Raw genomic sequence first — 25,101 nt, 5'->3', positions numbered from 1 at the left:
CAGACAGGGCCCGCTGACGGAGAAGGCCTCTGGGCATCTTCTCCCTTCGGCCAACCAGGAGACTTAGAGGACACTTCCCAGGGGAGAGAGCGGGTAAGTCAGGTCGCCAACCTGCAATGTGACACAAGGGCCAACGCAAATTAGCTCAGCAGGAAAGGGAGCGGAGAGCTGCCACAGCTGGGAAGTCCAGGGTCGGATTTGCACATGGCGCAGTCCAGATGCCTGACTACTCCAGGCTTCGGTCTCTCTCCCGCGGACACAGCCGCACGTCTCACGGCTGACTTCATTTCCGGCCGCGCCCACGGGGACAGGAAGGCTGACCGCGTCTGCTACGCCTCAATGCGAGGGCGCCTGGCTCAGCGCGGGGAGAACGTGCCCCTCATTGGCCAGGATCCGGTCACGTGCCCATCCCTGAGCCAATCACTCTGGGGCAAGGCAAGTTCGTATTCTGATTGGTCAGGTTGAAGTCACAGGGTGCTTCTGGAGCTGTGGGTCAAGTCAGAACCAGCTGACCCTCAAGGCTGAGAGTTAGGGGCTAAAGGGGGGTTGCAGAACTTAGATGCTACTTCTGGAAGCAGCGTGAATGGGTGCCGGCCCAGTAAAATGCCAAGTGTTCACAGGAGTGGAGAAAGAAGGAGGAGGCCGTGGAGGGCTGGGATGGCAGGTAGGAGGAAAGCAAGAGGGAAGGTGATCTATCCTCAGATGTCCATTTACTGGTCTACTGACCCGTCTGAAAAGGATTGCTGACCACTGAACTGACACGGACACCTTTGGAAGGCCCTGCAGTGGCTGCAGAAACTGACCTTCCTCTCGAAGGTTGTGGCTCTCCCATACACCGCACATTAAAAATCACATTAAACATCCCAGTACCTGAACTCCATCTCCAGAGATTCTGTTTTAATTAATGAGGTGGCAGGGTGAAGCTCGGTATGGGCATTTTTTTAAAGCTTCCTCAAGTGATTCTATTGGCATCTATGTTTGACAACCACTGTCTTGAAGTATCTGCCTTCTGTTCTTTGATAGCTTGCTTGCAGAAGGGAGGAAAACATCACCCAACTCCCAAAAACTCTCTTCCTGGCTAACCAAACAAAATTCCCCACTCAGGGCCTAAGGCTAGGGGAATCTAACCAGGGGTGCTTGGAGGAGGCTGGGGAACTGCTCTGTTGGCTGATGAGAGAATAAGTATATTAAAGGGGGCCATATTTATCTTCTCCCTGTTTTGCCTCTGCACTGCTCCTCCTAATTCTTTTTATCTTTGTCTCAACAGACATCATTTCATCATATTAGCTTACAACACAAATTGGCGAAAAGATGGAACTTCTGGAAAATGTGCTCAGAGAAATTATTCTTCTGCCCTCACGCTTTATTTCTTTTCATTTTATCCAGAGAAAGGAGAGGAAGTCTTTATCAGTTATGATGAGACCCCATTAGAGGTTTATTATTTGTATGAGTTCTACTTTTACTAAATATAAGAAGAGGATTGTCATTTAAGGAGCCAAGTTTCTGATGAGTGTGTGAAAATAACCAGCAAGCATATTAACTGTAAACCATCTCCACTTGCTGCGTTAAATACCAAGGAAAGATACATCCACTGCTAGGTTTCTAATCTACTTTGATTCACTGTACTTCTTGTGCCTAGTAGCTTTCCTTTTTTTCTTTTTTTATTTTTAATCTGTGATTTTCTTGAACCATTTAACAGGCTCAAGAAAGGCTTAAATTCATGAAGAGTGGGTCTATAATAGGTTTGTAAGCTGGAGGTTAAGATATGTGTCTTGGGGTCATCACCAATGTGGGCATATTATATTCATCCACAATAGCCATCCCTTGAGTCTGAAAGTGGAACTAGAATACTACCAGGATGCCTCCCTGGTTTACCTAATACAAAAATTTTATATTATTTTTTAAAATTTAGAGGACTCCTTCAGATGCCACTCTCTTCCCCTGCTTTCACATGCTCAGATTGATTCTGTCATCATGAAAGTTTTATTGCATCTTTTGTTTTGTTCCCTCTATCCTCTCTTGTAAACCACATCCATTTTCAGGACATTTTTATCTTTGTTATCCTATTTTGATCCTCACAGCCACCCTGGAATAATGAAATATGTTAAGGACATGAATGATGCTAGTGATTCCATTCTTTAAGGTTATGTCTTAATTAATCAATAAGTGTACAATCCATAGCAGATTTGTGAAATGCTTTTAACATATGACCATGTGTTAATGATCTTCCCTGATGTGTATACAACATCTTGACATAACCCAAAAGCACAGATTTTTATTACCCAGTATTATATGCTACAGACACCCTCAGATGGTCTTTGACCCCACCATCCCATTAAATAGGGATCAAGTTCAAGTCCACACAGGGGCCAGGGAGAAGAGCAGTTGCATGAGCAGAGCTGGGTGGGGACTATGACAAACGAGAGAGCACAATCCACTTGTTGCCCAGTCTTCCACTGTCTCAAGAGAAACTGTTAACCCAGATCTTTTTGTAATCGCCCTACTTTGCAATTATGATAGGTTCTCCTTTACTCTCGCTCTCTTTTTTACCTCAGATAGGCCAAAGAGGCCATTGTTTTTTGTCTGGATTTAACCCTTGAGCTGTCAACTATGGCTCCTGCTTATCCCTCATTTTTTCTCTTTTCATTAACTCAGGATTAGCAATGACAACATCACTTATTCTAAACAACCAAATCCCAAGAGTTCCAAATGGACATGTCAAATCATCTGTCCTTGTCCCTGAAAGTGCCCTACACCAGTTTTGATTACTGTCTCCATCTACTCCTGTTGTACTTTAGATATAATTCTGACATGATACGTATCCCACCAAATAGTCATTACTTGTGCTGATATTTCTGTCCTATTAGACAGTGAACTCCTTAAAAGCCAAGACTGTCTCTTTCATCTTTCTGTCCCCAGTCCTTAGCTCACAATGGACACTCAATTATTATTTAATAAATGTAGAAAGATTTGTATCACTACTTGTAAAAGGAACAAATTTGGTGAATTAGGGAAGTGAGTAAATACTGTTATGACATTGCAAGCACTTGTGCACACACGCACACCTCCCCTACCATTATCATCACCACCACCAGCAAAGCCTATGGTTTTAATCAACAATAATAATGAATGTGATTCTGGGAATAGAAGAGGAAGGCAATGAGCTGGAACTGGATGCTGCCCCAGGTGCTTAAACATTTATGTTGGGCTCTTAAAACACATGTCCTCCTACTTCTCTGGGGCTTCCACAATGGATCCTGATGCTATCTGGTTGCCCTGGACTCCAGCCAGAGGGATATGGACACAGGCCCCCTCTTTCATGTTTAAGTGTTGCTTCTCTTACTTGAACACCCTGTTCCTACTCCTATACTATTCATTATTCACAGAAAGTCAAGACCCATCTTCTTCCAGAAATTCCTCTGGCTGCTTTCACCCCAGAGAATCTCTTCCTCCTTCAAATTGTTGTAGTGATTATAATCTAGCCTTTCTACTTCATCACTTTATTACATTCAGTCTTTTCTACTTAAATGCATGGTTGCATTCCTAAGAAATTATCATTATAAAGAATGCTTTTTAAAAAAACAGTTATTTTGATGGGAAATATAGGAATCAGAAGATAGCTTCAGATTCACAGTAACAAGTCATATTTTCTACACAGATCCTTGTGTGTAGCTATAAAATGCAAAAATCATTGAACAAACCCAGTATTGGAATAAATTTAACTTCTGAACAAGCAAAGGCATTTGTCTTTTTATACACATTCTTATCACCTTTTCCTCCTTCACTCAGCAAATATTAATTGAGCTCCTACTATGTGCCTGGCACTGATCTAGGTGCTAAGGATACAGCAGTCAACAAAAAACAAGATCCCTGCTTGTACTGTCCTACATTACAGTAGGACAAGTAAACAATTTCAAACAGCAGTTACCATGAGGAAAAATAGGCTGACAGGCTAGCGAATACCTGGGCATGTGAGTGAGGGAACAAGCTTGGTGAGCTGATGAAATATACAAAAGGCATCATTCTGAACCACTCTAACAAAAAGGTTCCATCCAAATACAACAGGGCTTTGTTTTTAAATAGAAGTTGATAGTTCCTAGACTCTGCTGATTGGCTAACTTCATTTTTAACATTTTAACTGAAGTATAACACATCTATAGGAAAGTGCAGAGTCATCAGTGTGCAGCTCAATGAATTTTCTCCAAGTGAACACATCCATGAGTCCACCCAGATCAAGAAACTGAACATCACTGCCCCCCTCATAAGTCCCCTTTATGCCCATTTTCAGTGACCAACTCTCCTCCTTTTATTAGTTTCAGCTGGTTTTTAAATGTGTATAAATGAAATCATAAAGTATTACTTGGTCATCCTTTATTGAGTATACTACAAATTTATTTCTCCATTCTACTGTTAAGTGGGCATTTGCTTATTTTCAGTTTTGACTATTAAAAACACTGCTATTATGAACATTCTTGCTCTGACCACTTGGTACATGTTTGCATATATTTGTGTTTACTACATAGGGTGTGTATGTGTAGCTTTAGTAGATACTGCCCAAGCAGTTGTACTAACATATCTTTCCAAACAAGCAGTGTATGAAAGTTCAGTCTTGCCATGTCCTCATCAGCTCTTGGTGTTTTCTCTCTTCTGCACTTTAGCCTTTCCAGTAAGATTGAAGTGATATGCACTAGGGTTTGAATTCACATTTCTTTTATGACTAAAGACATGAAGCTTTGCATGTTACTTACTGGCCATTTACATTATCTTCTTTTGTGAGAGGCCTACATCCTTTGTCCACTTGCTGTTGGGTTAATCTTTTCGTTCTATGTGATTTCTAGTTTCTTTATATATGCTGAACATTTATCAGCATATTTTTATATGAATACTTTTATGTCTTGAAAAATCAGTTATCCTACTCTGTAGATGATTTTTTACTTCCTTAAAGTTGTTTTCTGACCTAAAAAATATTAATTTTTTGTAATAAAGTGCATCTTTTTTCTCTTAGAGTGAATGTTATATATGGTCTTGGAAAACATCTATGTCTACCCAAATCTTATGAAGAACTAGAGCTATCTCAGATGTAAAAAAGAATGAAATAATGCCATTTGCTACCACGTGAATGGACCTAGAGATTATCATACGAAGTCAGTCAGAAAGAGAAAGACAAATGCCATATGATATCACTTATATAAGTTTAAAATATGACACAAAGGAACTTACCTACTAAACAGAAACACTCACAGAGATAGAGAACAGACTCGTGGTTGCCAAGGGCAGGTGGGGTGGGAGAGGGGTGGATTGGGGGATTGGGATTAGCAGATGCAAACTATTATATATAGAATGGATAAACAATAAGGTCCCACTGTATAGCACAGTATCCTATAATAAACCATAATGGAAAAGAATATGAAAAAGGATATGTATATATATGTATAACTGAGTCACTTTGCTGTACAGCAGAAATTAATACAACATTGTAAATCAACTAAAATAAAATAAATTAAAAAAATAAAAAGAGAACTAGAACTATGGTTACACGATGACAGCAGGGAGGAATAGGTTTGGTACCCAGGGATCCCTTAACCAATGATACCCGTAAATACACAAGTACAGAGGCCATGACTTGGAAAAGCATGGTGATCAGGAGCTCCAACTGCTCAGAAATAAGGCCAGGATCATACCACCAGGTAAGTCACTCAGCCCAACAGAGGTGCTCACTAAGGGTAAGGAGAGTCTAGAATGGCAGTGGAAGAGAGAAATGGTGGGTATCAGTCACAACTCTGAGACCAGATGCAAGTGGCAGGGGCTGCAGACTCTCCCACTAACCTTCTCCTTTATAAGCTTTCTTTGGGGAAAGAGACTCGTGGGAATCCTGGGGGAGTTACTCCCAGAAATTATATGAAGAAATGAATCTAAGAGGCACATGGGGTAGACTGTAGTTCATGTTATCAGTCAGGCCTTTCCTCAGGGCCAGACATCTGATGGTTTTTCTGACCTGACAACATATATCTACCCACCATATCTAGTTCTCTGACCCTTTTATTCCTTTCTGTTGTCTGGCATAGTGATTCTCTACTATGGCATTTCTGGCTTCACCAGCTTTTTTATTTCATTTAATATACACGCTTGCTAGTTCCATGTCATAGAAGCCACTCTGACAGTGTGTTTGTGCCATCTGGCAGGGTCCTTGCCAGGATGTGAACCTCTGTATCTTGACAGAGTGTTCTCAAAACAATAAACTGTGTTTTATCAAATCCTATGTCTCCTCCTAGATCCAGCACTCTCAGAATACAGTCCCAAGCATATTTTCTGGCTCCTGTTGGCCACGTGGGCTAGATCCTGCATCTCCTTTCAAGTCTAACCCCTTTTCTCCCTTACTAGGCCCAGGATAACCCTTCCCAAGCCATCGTGTATTTGACCCTTGCTATTTATGGGCTTATTGGCTAGGAGGAAACCAGGGGCAGATCCTAGGAGAGGGGTTGGCATGTGTCTTACAAGAGAGAAATGTCTGCAGTCGTCAAAGAAGGCGGAAGCAGCAGTTCATTAACAGAGCTGTGCACCATTTCTATAGGTTCAGAAGTTCGGGGAACCTTGAGATTCAAGGTTTTAGTCTGTTTTGATTTTACTCCTTCCTGATCCGGGCGCAGGTATAATAGAAAAGCTGTCAGTTTGTTCGGGCTGCTATAACAATATACCACAAACTGAGTGGCTTATAAACAACAAACATTTATTTCTCACAGTTCTGGAGGCTGGGGAGTCCAAAATAACGATACCAGCGGATTTAGTAACTGGTAGGAAACTGCTTCCTTTTAGAGGATACCTTCACCCCGTGTCCTCATAGTAAAACGGGATATAAAGCTCTGTGGAGCCTCTTTTATTAAGGGCACTAATTATGACAGTTCCACTCTCGTGACTTAACCAACTAAAGGCCCACCTCCAAATACTCTCACTTTAGGGGTTAGGTTTCAACATATGAATTTGGGGGTGGGGTGAGAACACATTCAGACCTAGCACATGCCTAGGTTAAGAGCTCTGTCACCAGAGCTCTACAGTCCTGGGCCTTGGTCTTCAGCCTTCTCTGTTTTCAGGCTGTGGGAGATTAAGGTCTCTTTATATGCTACCAAGGAAGCCCTCTGGATTTCCTTCTTACCTATTAATTAATTGCCAACTTATCACATTCAGCCTTTCATTACCTTTTTCTGAAGCATGAGTGAAGCTTAGCAACAGCGATCTAGGTCCACTGTCCGTTTTGTCATGGTGACCACATTTCTGAAACGCCTGCTATGGCAGCACCAGTTTGTGAATTCTCCTCTGCCAGTATATTAGCCCAGTTTGCCATCAGTAGAACTCTAATAATTGCATTGCTACCTCGTGCCAAAGGCTGTCTGTATTCCAATTACCACCAATGATAAGTCTTTACTGCCATTCGGGCAGCAGGTAATCCAGCTTCAAAATCTCATCTTAGCATCTGCTTTCCCCAACCATTTCTAATACCATCTGTTGCAGGTCTGGTTCCCCAGAAAGCAGAACCTAAGATAGAGACTAACCTGTGATAGATGTATTACTCAGCTTTTGAAATCAACTCTCATGGAAGGAATGTAAATAAAATAGAACTAAGCAGCAGGAGAAGTTAGACTGTGATGCCTCTCAGTAAAGGCCTCAGCCAACTCTGTATGGTACTCTGAAACTAGGATGCTTAAGTTCAGTTGAAGGAGCCACGACTTTATATACCCACTTACCCCAGTCACTGGATAAAGCTGCCCCGGAGAAGGGGCTGTGCCCTTGACCAAAGGGATTATCTTTACCTGAGGGAATTGAAAAATGCTGGGAGTGCTACCTGCAAAGAGCCCTCAATTGTTAGCCTACTTTAAAATGTAATGTAACTTACCATATGAACAGAATAAAAGAAAACAAGCTGACACTTTTATTTCTATTACAATCCAAATCCATTTCTTTCTCTTCCCTTATTGCATTGGATCTCTGGTATAGTGATTAATAATACAGTGATGCTACTAGTCAATAATTTTAAGGGAGAAAACATTTTGCTCTTAAATATATTTAGTATAGGTGTTTTTATGCATACTCTTTATCAGCTATGAATTTCCCTTCTTTTCCTAGTTAAGATTTTTTCTTGGAAACAGATGTTGAATTTAACTGAAGGCATTTTCTGTTTCTATTGAGATCATTCTTTTATTCTATTCACATGGCAAATTATAGCGACTTTAAAATGTTAAACCAAACTTAGATCCCTTTTTACACATCTGTTGATTTTATTTGCTAGAATTTTGGAATTCTGTTTTTACATCTATGTTTTTTGAGAGATTAGTCAGCAAGTTACCTTTCTTGTAATGCTTTGACAGATTTTGATATCAAGGTCACGCTGCCTTTATAAAATGAATCAGAAAGTATTCTCTCTGTTTGTGTAAGACTGGTATTATTTATTTCTTTACTGTTTGGTCCAATTCACTAGTATATCCATATGAGGCCAGAGTTTCTTTGTGGGAATGTTTTTCTTGAGAAATTCTTTTCTTTGCTAGATATAGGACTATTCGGATTTTTGCTTTCTTTTTAAGTCAGTTTTAAGTTGTATTTTTATGAATTTATTCATCTCATCTAAATTGTTGAGTTTCCACTTAGATTCTCGTCCTTTTATGTCTCCTTCTGCTACTCTCTACTTATTTTTTCTCCTCTTTGCCTTGAACTACTTTCCAATTAGCAATTGCTCTGAGTGGAAAAGTGGCTTAGACTGTTAGGTTCACTTCTGTTCACTTCCTTTCTCTCCAGGATCTTGACCTCTCAAATCTTCCTCCCTTGGTTCTCTCTAATTCATTCAAATAGATATCTTTTTAAATTTTGTTCAGTGTTTCTAGTTGTTCTCAGCAAGAGGATTGCTCCGCTCATCCATGATAGATGGAAAACTTCCATATTGTTACAATAAATATCTGACTAATAAATGCAAATTGCATTCCATAGTTAATCTGTCTCACACCCAGATGTCATTAGGGATATTTGTGCCGTAGGAAAACACCTGGTGTTCTTATATTGCATTCTCTTTTTCCTCTACTATGTAATAGTATTCTCAAAGACAAAGACAACGTATCTTTTAATAGAGAAGCGAATTTGGATCCAGGTACTGAAGCTTAACTCATGCAATTTAAAAATCACTAAAATTATTATCACTTTAAGCATATTAGAGGTTCTCAATTAATATAGTGTGTTACTATCACTATTATTGTAAGTGCACTACTATACTTGTGTAAGACAAGCCTCAGCAAAACAATGAAGAAAACTGTCACAGTAATATAATTGGCTGAGAATGGCTTAGCTATTTACAAAATTCAGCAAGCTTAGTTTAATGGACAAAGTAATCATGATGTAAAACTCAATGCTTGATTCTTTCTTACCTAAAAAACTTAGCCTAGGATCATCACCACTTACCTTAATCTCCTTAATCAAGAATTAGGAATGATCTAGTTTCAGACCAGACACACACATAAAACAGTGTGACACAGTCATAAAATACATGTGCTAGCAATGTAGGTTTACGTAGCTAAGGCAAAGAAATGAAATATTATCTAATAAATTCAAAATTCAACCAAATTGTCCGCCTTCTCTGCGTAAATATTTTAGAGAATGGTAAATTCTGAAGGATGTAAATTCTTCTTATATGTCTGAATGTAAGCCAGCTTCATTAGATGGTTTCCTGCCTTTCTGTTATGTTGTAGGAACCTGCAGTGTCACATACCTTCAAGGAGATAGATGGTATTAGCCAAAATGGCCCATGATACTGAGAGAGGAATGAAGTCAACAGGATTAAACGTTCTAGGAACAACCTTTGAGGAATTAAGATAGATTCTGGTTGCAGGTGAAAATGATAGTGGTAGGAAAACTTCAACTGTTAGTTAGCTTGGTTCCACCGTGCTCTGAAATGTCTTTTCTTAACATGATCTCTCTATTTAGAACTCCATCACCCTGTGTTTAAAACAAAGGCACCCCATTCAAAGCAGGCTATAATTGCAGTCTTTCAGCAAAACAGCATTTACCAAAACATGCCTTTCAGAGTGTGGTACAATTTGTCACCCCCATGGTGCATGACACACAATTACATTTGTCACTGATTTAATTGGATATTACATGTCAGTAATGACTCATCAGCTCCAGAAGTTATGAAGGATGAATTTTTTACTACTATACTTCAGAATCTGCTCCAAAAATAAAACTAAAAAAATCGTTTATTTTTTAGTAAGGGTAGAAGCTACATTTGGGAGAAACATTAATCCCTGTTTTAGAAAAATAACGATGTATTTCATTTATTGACAGCAAGATGATTGCCTACAGTGTTTCTCATTACCTCTAGATCACCAATAAGTAAATCACTGTCAGACAAACCAAGGTTAAAATTGAGTGTGTACATTTTAACAAGGTGCAGCAATAAATAAATAAAATAAACAACAACAAAAAACTCCATCACCAAGAGAGGATTGTTAATTCAGAGAATTTTTAAGATTCTGTGATCTGATAAGCTCTGCAACCTTGTCATCGCTGAAATTAAATTAGGTTTCAGAAAATGAATATTTCATTTTTAAGATTCTGTTGCTTGGAGACCTGGGAAGAGAAGGCTAGTTTAGCCTAAGATGGGAGAGATGTTATGAGGGCCAGCATTTTATACTCCTAGAAACTGCTGGAGAATGCCTAGGAAAAATTACATAAGGGAGGCAAAACAATGGTGATTGTACAAATGGGTTCATAAGCTAAGGATGTCTCTCTCCACCCTTCACCCTTATTAATAAGACTTAAATTGAGAAAAATATTATGATACCATAGACCCAATCTACCTTTTGTTTTAACAGACACAATTTTTAAAAGGCAAAACAAATGTAGCCTCAGTGGCAAAACAAAGATATTTTTCTGAACAAGGAGGCTCAACAAGTAATAGAGACATATAAGCTCATTATCTACATGTTAGATGGATCTACACTCACCTGGCTACATTTTAATCAGCCTCATAAACACGGAATACACTTTCCTTTCATCACCATAGAAGCTGGAGCAGTTTTAAGCGATATTCCACTTTTTGGGTATGGTAGTATGCTAATTGTTTCCCGGATTCTATAATAACAGAACCTCTTGAGCTTTACCTGAGCACATGGCTACCCACCTAAAGATTGTTTTTCCCAGCCTTCCTGTTAGGTAGGTGTGACCATGTGAATATATTTTGATCAATGAGATGCAGGCAGAAGCCACGTGTGCAACTTGCAGATCGTAATGTTTTGGAAGGAAGCTCTTGCCCTCTACTCCTTCGTTTCCCTTCCTGTGGGCTGGGGCACAGAGATAATGATGTGAGCCAGATTAACCTCGTGGAGCTGTATTTAGGAGTATGGCAGAGCAGCAAGACAGATGTAACCTAGATCCCTGGGTGATCTCATGAAATGAAGGAGCTTAACCAGCCTGTATCGCCTGCCCAATTCTGGGCTGTACCATGAGCGAGAAATAAGTGTCTGTCTCATGAGTCTGTATTTGAGAATCTCTTTTTTACAGCGATGTCGCCTATACCCTAACTCAAATAGTAGATTTTGGTAGACGTGGTCTCCAGAGAGAGTTTTTCCTCCTATCATTTGTTCAACTTGCTCCTCATTTTCCTCTTCCTTTCTCAGTTCTTAATAGTAGATATTAATCATGACGAAAACCTAGCTCTCCAAGGCTGTTGGAGCCACCTCCTCCTCTTTGCTTGCTGCCAGCCCCTACAGAATCCCCATCAGAATTCTAACATGTGTTCCAACTGTGAAATACATCTCTATATGTAACCCTGCCTCCATGACCACAGTGACGTCCCAAGAAATAAGCACGTGACACAAGCCAGTAGAGTCAGAGTTCTTTCCTGGGATCTTCCTGGAGAATGGGCACTTTCTCTCTTGTGAAACAGAAATTCACTGACTTGTGAGGCCCTTTTGCAATGATAAAGAACAAAGAGAGAATGAGGACAATGTATAAAAAGAAAGAAGGCAAACCCCAGCGCTTGCCTCCAGTTATCCTAAGCCAGGAACCTGCACTTCATAGGCCAGATGAGAAAAAAAAAAGAAAAAGAAAAAGAAAGGTTTTTTTGGCCTAGGTTAGTTTGAACTGGGTTCTTCTGTTAGCAAAGAAAAGATCCCTGATTAATGCTCTCTGCAAATTAACCTCATTATTGCAACACTGACCTTGTATGCTTAAAATGGGCCTTTGGGGATTTTGTTTTTTTTCCCTAGAAGCATCGAGTCAAACAGTAAAAGATTAAGAAAACCTAATGCCATATAATATCTGGTTATAGATCCATACCCTATATGTAATCAAATTTCACGCCTCAAATCCTGATTGTTTTCTTCCAGGTTAAATATAAGTTTCTGGAATCCACAAACACTATCCTAGTTTTGTGACTGCCATGCTGTTCCAAATGGTTAGTTCAAAGCAGTGGCAAGATCATAAGAGTAAAGTATTTTTCTGTTATAATCTCTACTCAGCACACAACATGGAGATTAACCACCTGGAAAAAAGAAACAAAAATTATGATGCATATATAACACCATAAAAATGACTGCTTTTTTTTCTGTACCTCTGAATGCTGGAAAATGAAAAGGTTGACAAGAGGGCCATCTTGCAGACCAGGATTGATGACAGAAACATTCTCAGTGATCTGTTGTACATCATTTTAAAGCAAAACTGAAGCGGGGGAGAGGTGGCCACTTCTGCCTTTGGAGTGGGGCACCCTCGGAATTCTGCAGAGGTCGGGGACTGGCAGCGTTAACCACGAGCGGGCTGTTTCCATGTTGCCAAAGCCACGGTCTGATCGTGTGAGATCAGGAACTCTCTCTGAATAACTGATGAACACTCATTCTTTCTGACAGACAGAGGCTTAATTTTAACCAAAGAAAACTCCTTGCTGAAGAGGGTGCAGGAGCCATTTCTGAGGTGTGCAAGTGCATGGGCAATACAGATTTAACGAAGAATTTCTTTCATGTTCTTTAAGCACCAGAACTACTCCCAAGAATCAAAGTGGAGAATAATTCCTATGGCGAACAGGGGCTGACAAGGGCCACCATATCAAAATTCTCCTCTCTCCAGCTGTCACTCATCACTGATTGACACAGTAGACAGTTCCTGTTGGTAGAGGCTCAAAAATGAACTTATTTTAAATCTAATGGCCAGTAGGAATCTGTTCTGGCCTTTTCTATGGTTGCTGGGCTCATACTAATATTCTGCATCCAGCAAGAACTAACAGAAGCCTTTAAAGAAGAAAAGTAGCAGTAGGGGAGTCACAGTTTTAATTGTTATTATAATTCTTAATTACATAATAATTATATACATTCTTAATTATGTACATAATCTTAATTATATGTCAATTATTCATGTTCACAGCATAACTCTTTTTCTTTGCATTATATTCCTGTGTCTGCCAATTTACAAGCTAGGTTGATAAATAAGTTACTTTCTTCTTCAATCATGTAATAAGTAGTTATTGTGAAAATGAACCTATAGGCCTATTAGACAGGATAGCAAAGTGCAAAAGAGTGCCAGACATTCTCGTCCAAGAAGTTAACAGTCCATGTGAGAGGAAAACAGGACTCAGAGTAGGAAGCAATATAAAAACTTAAAAGACAGCAGCCCACTTGAATGTACTTCTACATAAGTGGAACAGACTGATATCTATTAAATTTCAATCACATGCCTCCTAATTTGAGGTGGTTTCTTTTTTGCCATATTCACCTGCTGTGGAATTATTATTATTTACTTGGTATTTTTATATAAATGAAATAACTTATTTTTTCCTTCCTTAACCCCATAGTCAAAGGAAACTTTAGACTGCTACCATAAATGGAAACCGCATTTTCTAAAATTTAGTAAGTATAAAAGGGAATAAACTAAAAATAAAACTATGTTATAAAATTTCAGCTAGATATTTTTGCCTGCTGAAAGCGGAGACCTGCTATGCATCTGCGTATTTAAAGTCATCATGGCACCATCAGTAGCATACACCCTATAATTAGGGATCTACCAGTTAGGAAGTAACATTGAAAAGGATTCCGAAGAGGGAGTGATCTTCTGCTAAAGCTTCATGAAGGATGCAGCATTTGAGTGGAGGCTGAACTGATAGGGTTGCCCAACTAGTGGACCCAGGGGGCAGAAATGACTTGGGCAGTTATGGAGAAGAGTTGAGACATGGCAGTAAAATAAGTGAGGCCAAGTTTGCTTTCTTAATCAGCCATCACGTGTGACCTAGGACTTCAATAACAGTAGACAGTTAACATTTACTAATCACTTACTATATACCAGGCACTACACTAGGCATTTTCCCATATGTTTCCTCTTTTAATCCTAATAAGTTAAGGAAACAGCTATTGTCTCCATTTTATAGATAAGGAAACCAAGGCGTAGAACTAATTCAAGGTTACATAGCTTTGAAAGCAGTGGAACTGGGGATTACAATCTAGGTCCTTCTGTATCCAAAGCCCTTGTTTTCTACGTCACACTGTGTTTCCAGTGAAATCATGACACGAAAGCTATGGGACATCTTGGAAAATTCTCACTGAAGGACTCTGTAGTAGGAGCTAGGGAGGCAGAGGAGGTGAGGGCAGCTTCTCCTTCACTAAGGCCCTGAGCAACGGAGGCTAATAAGCACCCAGGTAGATGTGTGGGTGCTCCAGCATTTCCATCTCTTCTGGAATGTTCTAGTTTGGCCTTCACTAATGAAAACAAGAGCTTCAAGTTAGGCCTCCCAGCTCTGAAACTGGAAAATATCCGCTGTGCGTATCAGCAGCATCAGTGACCAAAAGCTGACCTTGCTGAGTTAATCAGTAGAGAAACTAATCAGTTGGAAAAATGCAAATTTGTTTTCTGCACAGAGTTGGAAACTCATTACACTGAGCCACTCCTTAAATTAAGTTCCAAGCAGTGACTCAAAATCTGGGTCAGATAAGGAAAAATGAAAGGCTGTAATAAGCAGTTGGAGAGCAGTAGCACTCGGGATCCCATTGTTTAAGGCACCTGTATTCATTTCTCTTTAGGCCCTTTAACGGCGTCTACAGAACAGAAAATGGCCAACTCAGTCTGCATTAGATTATTTTTTCTACATGTCACATACTTACATGGCCGAACATTTCCTTATAACACATTTTGGTTTAGAGTTTGAGCAGCGCGCCTGCTCCTTTACCCCAACGATCAAACCTTAAGCTACTTCATCTCCCTAAATAAGCAGTGGATTGCTGTCTGTACTACCCGGACCACGAGATTCCAGAGGTGAACACTATCTCCTGCACTAACCTCATCCCTTGCTCCCTGGAAGCTCTGGGTCACTAAGCCTGAGAAACCAGAACTATGTGTTTGTTTTTTGTTGTTGTTGTTTTCAAAATCCCAGTTATGGTTTAAAACCAATGGCTGTCACTCAGTACCCCAGTGGGACAGCTCAATCATGGGGCTTCATTTCCTTCCCCCAGATGATCAAGCAACTTCGAAAACACAGACGCTGTCCGTCTGCATTTTTGCTAACTTCCCTTCCAGTGTGCCTTGGAAATCCCTCAGTGACTGGACTCCCCAGCACATCAACTCAGAACACACCTGCCAGAAAGCGCCACCACAAGAGGCTCTCAAATTTAGAACTTCTGTCTTGTGTTTAAATAATCACCAACAGGATGGAATTCTTGAGAGTTTAAAAACAAAACACCTTGTGATTCAAAACAAAGATTATTTTGACTAACATCCATTTTTTTTAGTGCACCTACCATGTTCCTGGCATGGGACCAAATCATTTCAAAAGTTGATTGGACACAATACCTCCAAAAGCTTATGATATAGCATGCAAGGCAGATACATTTTTACCAAACAGTGAGACATGTGCAATTATAGAAGTACCTGCAAGGTGCAAGAGTAGTGCAATTTTTTCTTTCTACCTCAGAAATCTTAAAATTAACAATAATTTAGGCAAAACTCTTTAACCTGGAGAAAAGATGAGGCAGAGACTATGGATATTAACTGCTGTCTTCAGAGAGTTGACGCCGCCACAGAGAAAGTAGAAGAATATTTCTCTGAGTTGTTCAGAAAAGCATATCCGGTTAAATATTTATGACACATTTTATTTTGACATCAGAAAGAACTTTCTTCTAAGTAGGGTGTTCCCATAAGAGGTTAGCTCCATTGAGAATCACTGAGCTATCCTGTTTCTATGCTACGAATGGCCAGTCATACAGTTTTTCTCCATACTGGGCGTGTTTCCTTGTCTTTGCCACCCCCTTACTTCTTATTTGCCAGCATCTTTTATCTTTTTGCCCTATGAAGAGGCAGGCCCGCTAAGCCATGTGATACCTCATGACCCCACCACACTCCAGCCTAGCTGACTGGTCCTGAATGAGACACATAACTGGAGGCCAGGCATTCATTGGTTGTCTGGCAACCAGTTGTGCTCTTTCCTGAGGACCTGAGTTAAGAGTCACAGAGATGGTGGTTGCTTAGTCCTGGATGGGTCCAATTTGTAGACTCTTGACTTGTGGCACTGTATGTTGTGTGCACATAGATACAGACAGCTCACAGAGAAGCCACCAAGAAGAGAGATACGTCATACCACGTAGCCACTGAGGGAAAGAGGCAGGACCAAGCAGCTCCTGAAACTGAGGGCAGGCTTTAGTTTGCACTCGCTTCTAATTTCTGGTTCCTATGAGCCTGGCTGCGTACCCTGAGTTTGCCTGTCAAATAAGCCACCTTTCCTTGAACTAGCATCAAGAACTTTCTGTTCTGTGCCACCAATGATTCCCCACTAAAATACTAACAAACGTAAACAAGCTTATAGTTCTCTATCAAGAATTAAGCAGCATCTCTACATACTCCTGCTTGCAACCTAAAACAAAATTATATTTTAATTAAATGTTAATTGCTGGACTTTGTTATTACAATCATTATTATATTATTTTTATTTTTATTACACATGGAGAATAGTTTGAGAGGACCCAAGAATGTTGAAATCAAAATCATCCACACCCCGGCCCCCAAATTTTGGAATTTCTTTTCTACTCCTGCTAGCATTTTCATATTATAGGTGAGACACTGGATGCCAGACTGATTCTCCTACCTTAACGGTCACCACGTTCTTTCTTTATTCTGAAACTGTGTGCTTTTTTCTTTACGTATCCCAGTAATTCAAAAATAGCATGTCTGTATGCATGCCTTTTCCAAGCACCTGCCTAGCATTTCATGTGCCCTTTTGATCTGAAGACTGAGGAATTTCTTTGTCAGAGGGAATTTTATTCACTTGTTCTATTATCACTTCTTTAAACTTCTTCCTATCTATGTTTTCTCTTTCTATAATACACATTAGATATCTCATCTCTTAGATTTATTCTATGCTTCTTCTCTTTTTATACATAATTTAAATTTTGTCCCCTGGCTCTGCACCTTGAAGAATGTCCTCTGCTAGTATATCAGTTCATTATTTCACCGTTCCGCTATTTGGTGTCTGTATTTTATTTTCAGTTTGGTAAGCATTTATTTTCTATGAACTCTTTCTTGTCCGCCAATTACTTCTTTTCTTTTTAAGCACATGACACTCTTACTTTCTAAAGTTATAACACGGGCTTCCTAGGTGGTGCAGTGGTTGAGAATCCACCTGCCAATGCAGGGGACCCAGGTTTGATCCCTGCTCCAGGAAGATCCCACATGCCGCAGAGCAACTAAGCCTGTGAGCCACAACTATTGAGCCTGCGCTTTAGAGCCCATGAGCCACAACTATTGAGCCCACGTGCTGCAACTACTGAAGCCCATGTGCCTAGAGTCCGTGCTCTGCAACAAGAGAGGCTACGGCAATGAGGAGCCCGTGCACCACAATGAAGAGTAGCCCCCACTCACCACAACTAAAGAAAGCCCACACACAGCAAAAAAAAAAAAGACCCATCACAGCCAAAAAATAAATAAATTAATTTTTAAAAAGTTATAACACAATCGTAATAAGATTAATAGTTTACAACTTTTTAGTTTTACTCCACTGTATCTATCTCATTAGAGACCAAGCATAGTGTAGATAGTCCAGTCCCTGAAAACCCCTTGACTCTTATGTGTAGCAATAGAGCATGAAAATAATAATAATAATAATAGATATGGGCAAAGACAAGATTAACATCTCCTTGGCAGAAATAGGAGACAAATGCAAAGCACTGGATGAGGGGTACCAAAAGCCTACAGTGGCTAAGATTTGGTTTCCACTGAGTATGAGTCTAAATGTAACCCATGCCAAGCGGCAGACCAGAGCAAGGCAGCAGATGCCAGAGGGGAGCAAAGTACAGATTCAAGTTGAAAAGGAAAAAGTAAACAACATGCAAACAATTCCTGTCAACCCAGAATATTTTGCTAAATTTCCATTCAAAGAGGAGGCCAAAATAAGTACATTTTCAGATATACAAAGACTTACAGAGTTTGACAGGAGAAGTTCTTTGTAAAAGAGTTATTAGTAGACATACTGTACTGAGGCTTTAAGGTTTCAAATATAGAGAGAGAGCCTCACATCCCAAAACAGTATGCTTGTTAATAATGACTTTAGTGAGTATCATCTCTAGTCAGTTATATATGCACATGTATTATATAAAGCTATATATCTGTATGTGTATATATGTACATATAACTGTACACATGTATGTCTACAGATATATGTATACATGTGTGCATATATATGTGCGTATATGTATTTATATAGGTATATGTGTATATCTGTGTATATATACATCTAAAGACGTATGTATGTGTATATATGTATATAGTTGTGTGTATATGTATATAGATGTGTGTATGTGTGTGTGTCTACACATGTACACAATTGTGTTGTTTATATAAGAAATGGGAAGTTGAAGATAATATGGGAAAATGTTCACATTGGTTAGATCAGTCTGGATGATGGTGTCAAGTAGAGGGCTCTCTTTTTGTATGTTTTAAATATTCCTTATTAAATATTTTAAAATAATTTCAAAGCATAAAATCAATGAACTTGGCTTGTACACAAGCACAGATTCCAGGCATTTAAGAACATCAGTAGCTGTTCTCTCACCAGCTCATCAGATCACTGATGTTGAAGCTGTTTCCTATGCTCATCAGAGTAATGCTGCCCACTGTGGATTGTTTAAAAAAAAAAAAAAAGACAACTTTACAACCAGCCATGGATCTTTGAAAAATGTTTTCTCCCTATCTGAATTTAGCTTTACTTGAGCTGTCTTTTTATTTGGGGGGAGGGACTGGGTTTGGCAGGGGGATTGTCACAAGAGAATGATGAGAGAAGCACGTGCTATCTCCCCTGGTGAAGGGGGACTATCTTTAACAGTCTCTTTCCTTGGATTCATAAATGGATTTCTGCCTCATCTTGCAGTAAATCTGAGACCAAAAGAATTCATAGGGCCTCCTAATGCACGTAATGCAGCATGACTGATGAAATGTGGCAGGCACAACCCAATATCTAGTTTTCTGAAAACCACACTGAAATGAACCATCCTGGCCAGAAAGTTAAAACAATACACAGACTTGAACAACCACCAAAGTTATTTTCCTTGATTCAGTCGTATTCTCAGGCACTTTGCAATTTGGATTACAAAGCACTATCTGTGTATTTTCTGATGGCGGGTGACAGCTACTGTTTATTCCCAGAAACTCAAATTAATGGTTTTGTTAAATCGACTTTCACCACTGCACACATAAGTCATCCCCTGGGGATCTGTTTAAAGGTCTAAGCCAGTTTCATGTACTTCAAAATGAGTGCTCTTAAGCAAACAGCAAGAAAATTGGTTACCTGAATCTCGAAAGTCAATTGAGGTGCTGCCTGCAAGGACATAGGAGGGTCAGAAGAAATAGGTATAAAATAAGGACCAACTTCATTGGCCCTTCCCTAGCATAACAATCATGTCAGTAAGATGGACCAGTGACTCCAAGACAATAGGAAAGGCTGGAATCGAGAAGACTTTGGTTCCAGTCTAATTCTTTCCCCTAGTCTCTCTCAGCCTCAGCTGTCCCATCTGTAACATGTGATCCCAGCTCCCTGCTTAGTGATTCTATACATGAGGATATAATGAAATTACAGATGTGAAAATATGGTATAGATGGTAAAACACCTTGTATGTATGAGAGATTAAATTATCTTCTGGATAGCTAGTTGAATTTTTTCTCTCTCAAGCTGGCGGCTTGGACTCAGTGAAAACAACAGACGGAACCACATCTAACTTCTCAGGGTCTGAGAGTGTCCTGTAAAATCAGTGCCGCCCTCCTAAACTGAGCACCTTCTAAAGCTGTTGTGAGAAGCACGTGAGAAAAAAGATGCACGATCACATTGCGACGTTCAAGAGATTCGATAAATATCAAGTGTGGTTATTTTCGATGAGCGTTCCTACTGCCTTTCTAAAGAAGCAACCTTCTGGAATGTGTGATGAAAGAGGCAAGGAAATGTCAGTTCAGAGCAGCAGTGCCCCAAGGAGGGACTGGAGGTCTTACCATGTGGATCAGATTTGTCTCCATTATTTGGATATTTCAAGTAGCAGCTGTGATTTTTTTTTCTTGCATTGATTCTAGTCACCTGAAAAATTGCCACTGTTCTCAATTTTATTTTCCAGTGGGCATTCTGAAATAAAAGAGTTAACCCATGCAGGAACTACATGCTTACGAATTACAAATCCTGAAGAGTACATGTAAAGGAAGCCATAGATGCTAAATTAGGTAATGGCAAACGTCTTATTTAGGGTGAAGATGATGTGTTTTCTTTGACTACAGAGATTCTCCAAATACTAGTCTAAAACATCCAAAATCAATAGCATCTACTCAAAGCTCATAGGAAAGAACACAAGTAAATTATATCAAAACCATACTACTTTAAGTACATGAAAACTAAAAAAGAAAAGTCAGGTTTGACATGGATTTGATTCAGATTCAAATAAAGCCCTTGTCAGAGCAATGTAATAGCAGCAGTACAAGGTTAGGGGTCATGGGTCTGGGGCAGGCACTTCACTCCCACATTTGTTTATTCTCCTTTAAAATGGAGATAATACTACAGTACCTGCTCTTTGCTGAACAACGTGGTAGATGGGAATGTAGTTTCCAAAGTATAAAAGTCTGGGGAAGTGCAAGTTATCTTGGTTAGATCGATGTACAATTCAAGGAGTTGCTTCTTTTCTTCCACTCTGTGCTGGCCATCAAGGTAATGAGATTGTCACAGGCAAAAGCAGAATTTAATGCCATCCATCTCCCTAAGAAAATACGTATTGGCAATACTGCATGTGCTCTAACACAGGGTCCTCAACCAGGTGCCCACAGTCCCTGGAAAGGTCTGGGTTCACTTTAAGTGGGTCTTTGTTTCCCCTAAAGTTTTATTGTAGATGTGTATACATGTATGTATTGTAAATACGTGTGTGCACATGCATGTGCAAGCGTGTGTGTGTGTGTGTACACAAAGAGTACATATATTTCATCAAAGTACCAGAGGGATTCATGTCCTAACTTATTCTTAGTGAGAGGCATTGCCTCCTTTCTGTGGTTACCCATCACCTACATAATCTGTATCTCATTGTAGCTGTTCCCATTTTTAAGTGGAAGGAAGGCCTGCAGTGTATTTAAACTGAACAGTCTTGTCTCAGACAATATATCCCGTAAAGGCATTTATTCCTACAAAGGCTGCCATTTCTTTAGTTCCTATTCTGTTTACTCTGATCCTCTGGCAGGCACTTAAATACTGATATTTTGATAAAGGTTGGGAGGGTGACTCTGACGGCCAAGGTCCAGAGATAGCAACCAGCAGGCTTTACTGTTTTGATAAATCTTGAGCCATTCTTCGATAGAAAAACAATCATAATATGTTGAGTAGGAAGAGGAGCACACTACACATTTGAAAGCCATTGCAGCCTTGCTGCAGACTGGCCAGTGGACAATTTCCTTCTCTCCACTGACTTATTACCTAAGTCAGTGCCTGATAAAACTCAGCACATAACAACCCTCCTAGTGATGGTAACTGGTCTTGCTGCTGCTGGGTCAACAGGCAGTCATCTCTAGCTTTGGTACAGGACTCTACCCCATCACAAACAAGCCAAACCAAATCTGATGAAGTGCTGCATTTGGTTCATAGATTCTCAATCCAGTTTTAATCAAGTTCACTTTCTCCCAGTGTCACATAAATGATATCTAAGTTTCCTTTAGGTCTTAAATGCTAGGATTGTAGGCTTACTACGAGGAGGAATGTATTTTTCCTGTGATTAGCCACTCAGTAAATAACACATTTTTTGTAAACCAGGACTGATTGCCATGGAAGCAGCTGAGCCAAACCGGTAGACCCAGAGCTTGAAATTTAATGATACTGACGATCTAACCAACAACACAGTGTGTACTTCTTGTTCTTGATCTCGATAATCAAAATGGACCTTGCCAAGGATTCTTCAGGTGGAAACGGCTGAATAAAATGTTATTGTCTAGTACTTTTGTGTGTGTGGTGGGAAAGGGGTATTATACGCAAAATCTTCAACTTTTTCTAAACAGTGTATACAAAACTTTACCCTTTAGTGCAGTGGAATATTTTAATGAGTTTACAGTGTTTTTAATGCATTCAGTATTACGCATATTTACAAAGCTAGCTATGCTTCATTTTTTACACACACAAAAATAAGCTTTAAAAAAAAATCTTCTACAGGGCTCTTTTTGTCACCAACTCACAAGTAGAATTACTTTAAAAAAGAAATAGGAGGGTGGTGGTGAATAATTTGCCTACATTAAAACTTAATAAAATTAACTACCCATCAGATTGGTGATGACCTAGAGGGGTGGGATAGGGACGGTGGGAGGGAGGCTCAAGAGGGAGGGGATATGGGGATATATGTATAAATACAGCTGGTTCACTTTGTTGTCCAGCAGAAACTGGCACAACAGTGTAAAGCAATTATACTCCAATAAAGATCTGAAAAAAAAAGAAAAGAAGTCCCCTAGAAACAGAATTTGTATATACACATGGTAATCAATAAAGAGGAAACAATATAAAAAATGTGCTTAATCATTTATTTCTTAAGTTCCATCATGTGTGTTGGTGTCTGGCACATAAACAGGGTGGTTTGTTGTGGAAATACATCAAATATGGATTGAATTCATAGCCAAAATAGCAAACAAATGGTCATTTTTACATGTTTTAATGTTTAATCATAGTATTCTTTTTCTTTGAACACAAATATATACATGTGTGCATATACATACATACATATTTACTTGTGTATTCACAGACACATAGATAGAGACATTTTAATCTTGAATCTCCTTTCGCTTTTATATAAAACCAAAAAGTAAACAACAAGGTCCCACTGTACAGCACAGGGAACTATATTCAATATCCTATGATAAACCATAATGGAAAAGAATATGAAAAAGAATGTATATATGTATAACCGAGTCACTTTTCTGTATAGCAGAAATTAAATATAACATTGTAAATTAACTATACTTCAATAAAATTTAAAAAATATTAATCAAAAGAAAGCTGCAGTTGGATGGTGCTGGAACACTACATTGCTATATGCAAAAAAAAAAAAAATTAACCTGTATCTTACATCATACACATATAACCAAAAGTGGATTACAGATGTAAGCATAATGGATACATTTTCTAAACTTCCAAAATAAAATATAGAAAACAAAACAAAACCAAAAAAACACCCCAACAAACCACCAAAAACGTTTAGTTAACATATCAGATTCAATATCAGATTTTCACAAGTTTAAATATCAGATTTTTACAGCCAGAATGCAAACAGCAAGAGGGTTAAAAAGCAGTTGCTCCTTGCATGCATTACCCTGAAAAGCATCTTATCTAGAGCTGACCCCATTGGCCAACACCGTCTTCTCTTGTTCATTGTATTTGATTCGGTGTGTCACCTGTCTCTTGTTTGTCTATAGATTAGCACAAAAATGTCATTGCAAACTAAGTGAATAGGGCACAGCCCCAGCACCTGCCACTTTTAAAACTCTTTAGAAGATTCCCTTGTTTATTTTGTAGGCACCCAGGGGGGCACTTAAATAACTGCATTGAAACAAACAATGCTGGTGATGATTAAGGAGGCTTTCACATGAAAATTCACTTCAGAAAAATGTTTTGCAGATGTACTGAAGAAAACTGTATCACTAAGAACCACTCAAAATACTTTGGTGGACCAAAACACCTTTATATTTCATCTGGCAGCCTGCCAAGTTCACTGCCAGCTTGAAAAGAATTCTATAGCTGGAGGCTAGAGCAGAAACTGCAATGATTTAAAAGAGAATTGGCTACAGTAAGAACGATAATGCCCTATATCGTTAAAATGCAACTGGCATCTTAGCCTCCCTACAGCTCTTTGAAAATGTGCTTACTCTTCAACTATTTACAAGGAAAAATGCAGAGACAATTGAAATCACAAGAAATAAAAATTATTTCAAAGGACTGAGAAGTCCTTTGCCAAATGATTTATCAGTAGTGCTTATAAAATAATGGCATGTTCTCAGCTGTTAAATAAGTAAGAAATCCATGCAGAAATTCTGCTCATTATGAAACTCAACCATCAAACATAAACTGTCTTCATGATGTCCTAAATTAATTAATGCAGACTGTAAACACAAAAACAGTTGGCTTAAAATTAAGATGTAAACACAAACGGACAATGCCTTGATGTCATCGGTTTATCTTAGCATTTGACAGAAACAATATCTTTAGTTACTTTTCTGGGTGATTTTGGAGAGCTAAGATTTGGTCTGACCACCTAAGCGAAATCACAGAAAGTCCAGGGACCAAATTAAAAGGGATTTTCTGGGTGTTTGTACAGAAAACCAAGAGAAGCCAAGAAAACCAAGAAATCCGTCCAGGGGGTCAGATTTACAGTAAGCATCAAGGACATGTCTTTAAATGTGGGACTCACAACACATTATACAATCACTTATTTCTTCCTTATGTAGGAATGAGTAAAATTCTCCTTTCAGTTGGACACATGGACCACCCCATTTAAATTTGCTCTCATGAATATATAAATGTCAAGGGGGAAGTCAAGAGTAATTTGCTAGAAAATTCAACATGGGAACTGTGGAGATGAAACACTCAGTTTAGCACACCCACCCCTG

Source organism: Hippopotamus amphibius, chromosome 16, assembly GCF_030028045.1.
Source record: "Hippopotamus amphibius kiboko isolate mHipAmp2 chromosome 16, mHipAmp2.hap2, whole genome shotgun sequence".
Lineage (NCBI taxonomy): Eukaryota > Metazoa > Chordata > Mammalia > Artiodactyla > Hippopotamidae > Hippopotamus > Hippopotamus amphibius.
This window is presented reverse-complemented; position numbering follows the sequence as displayed.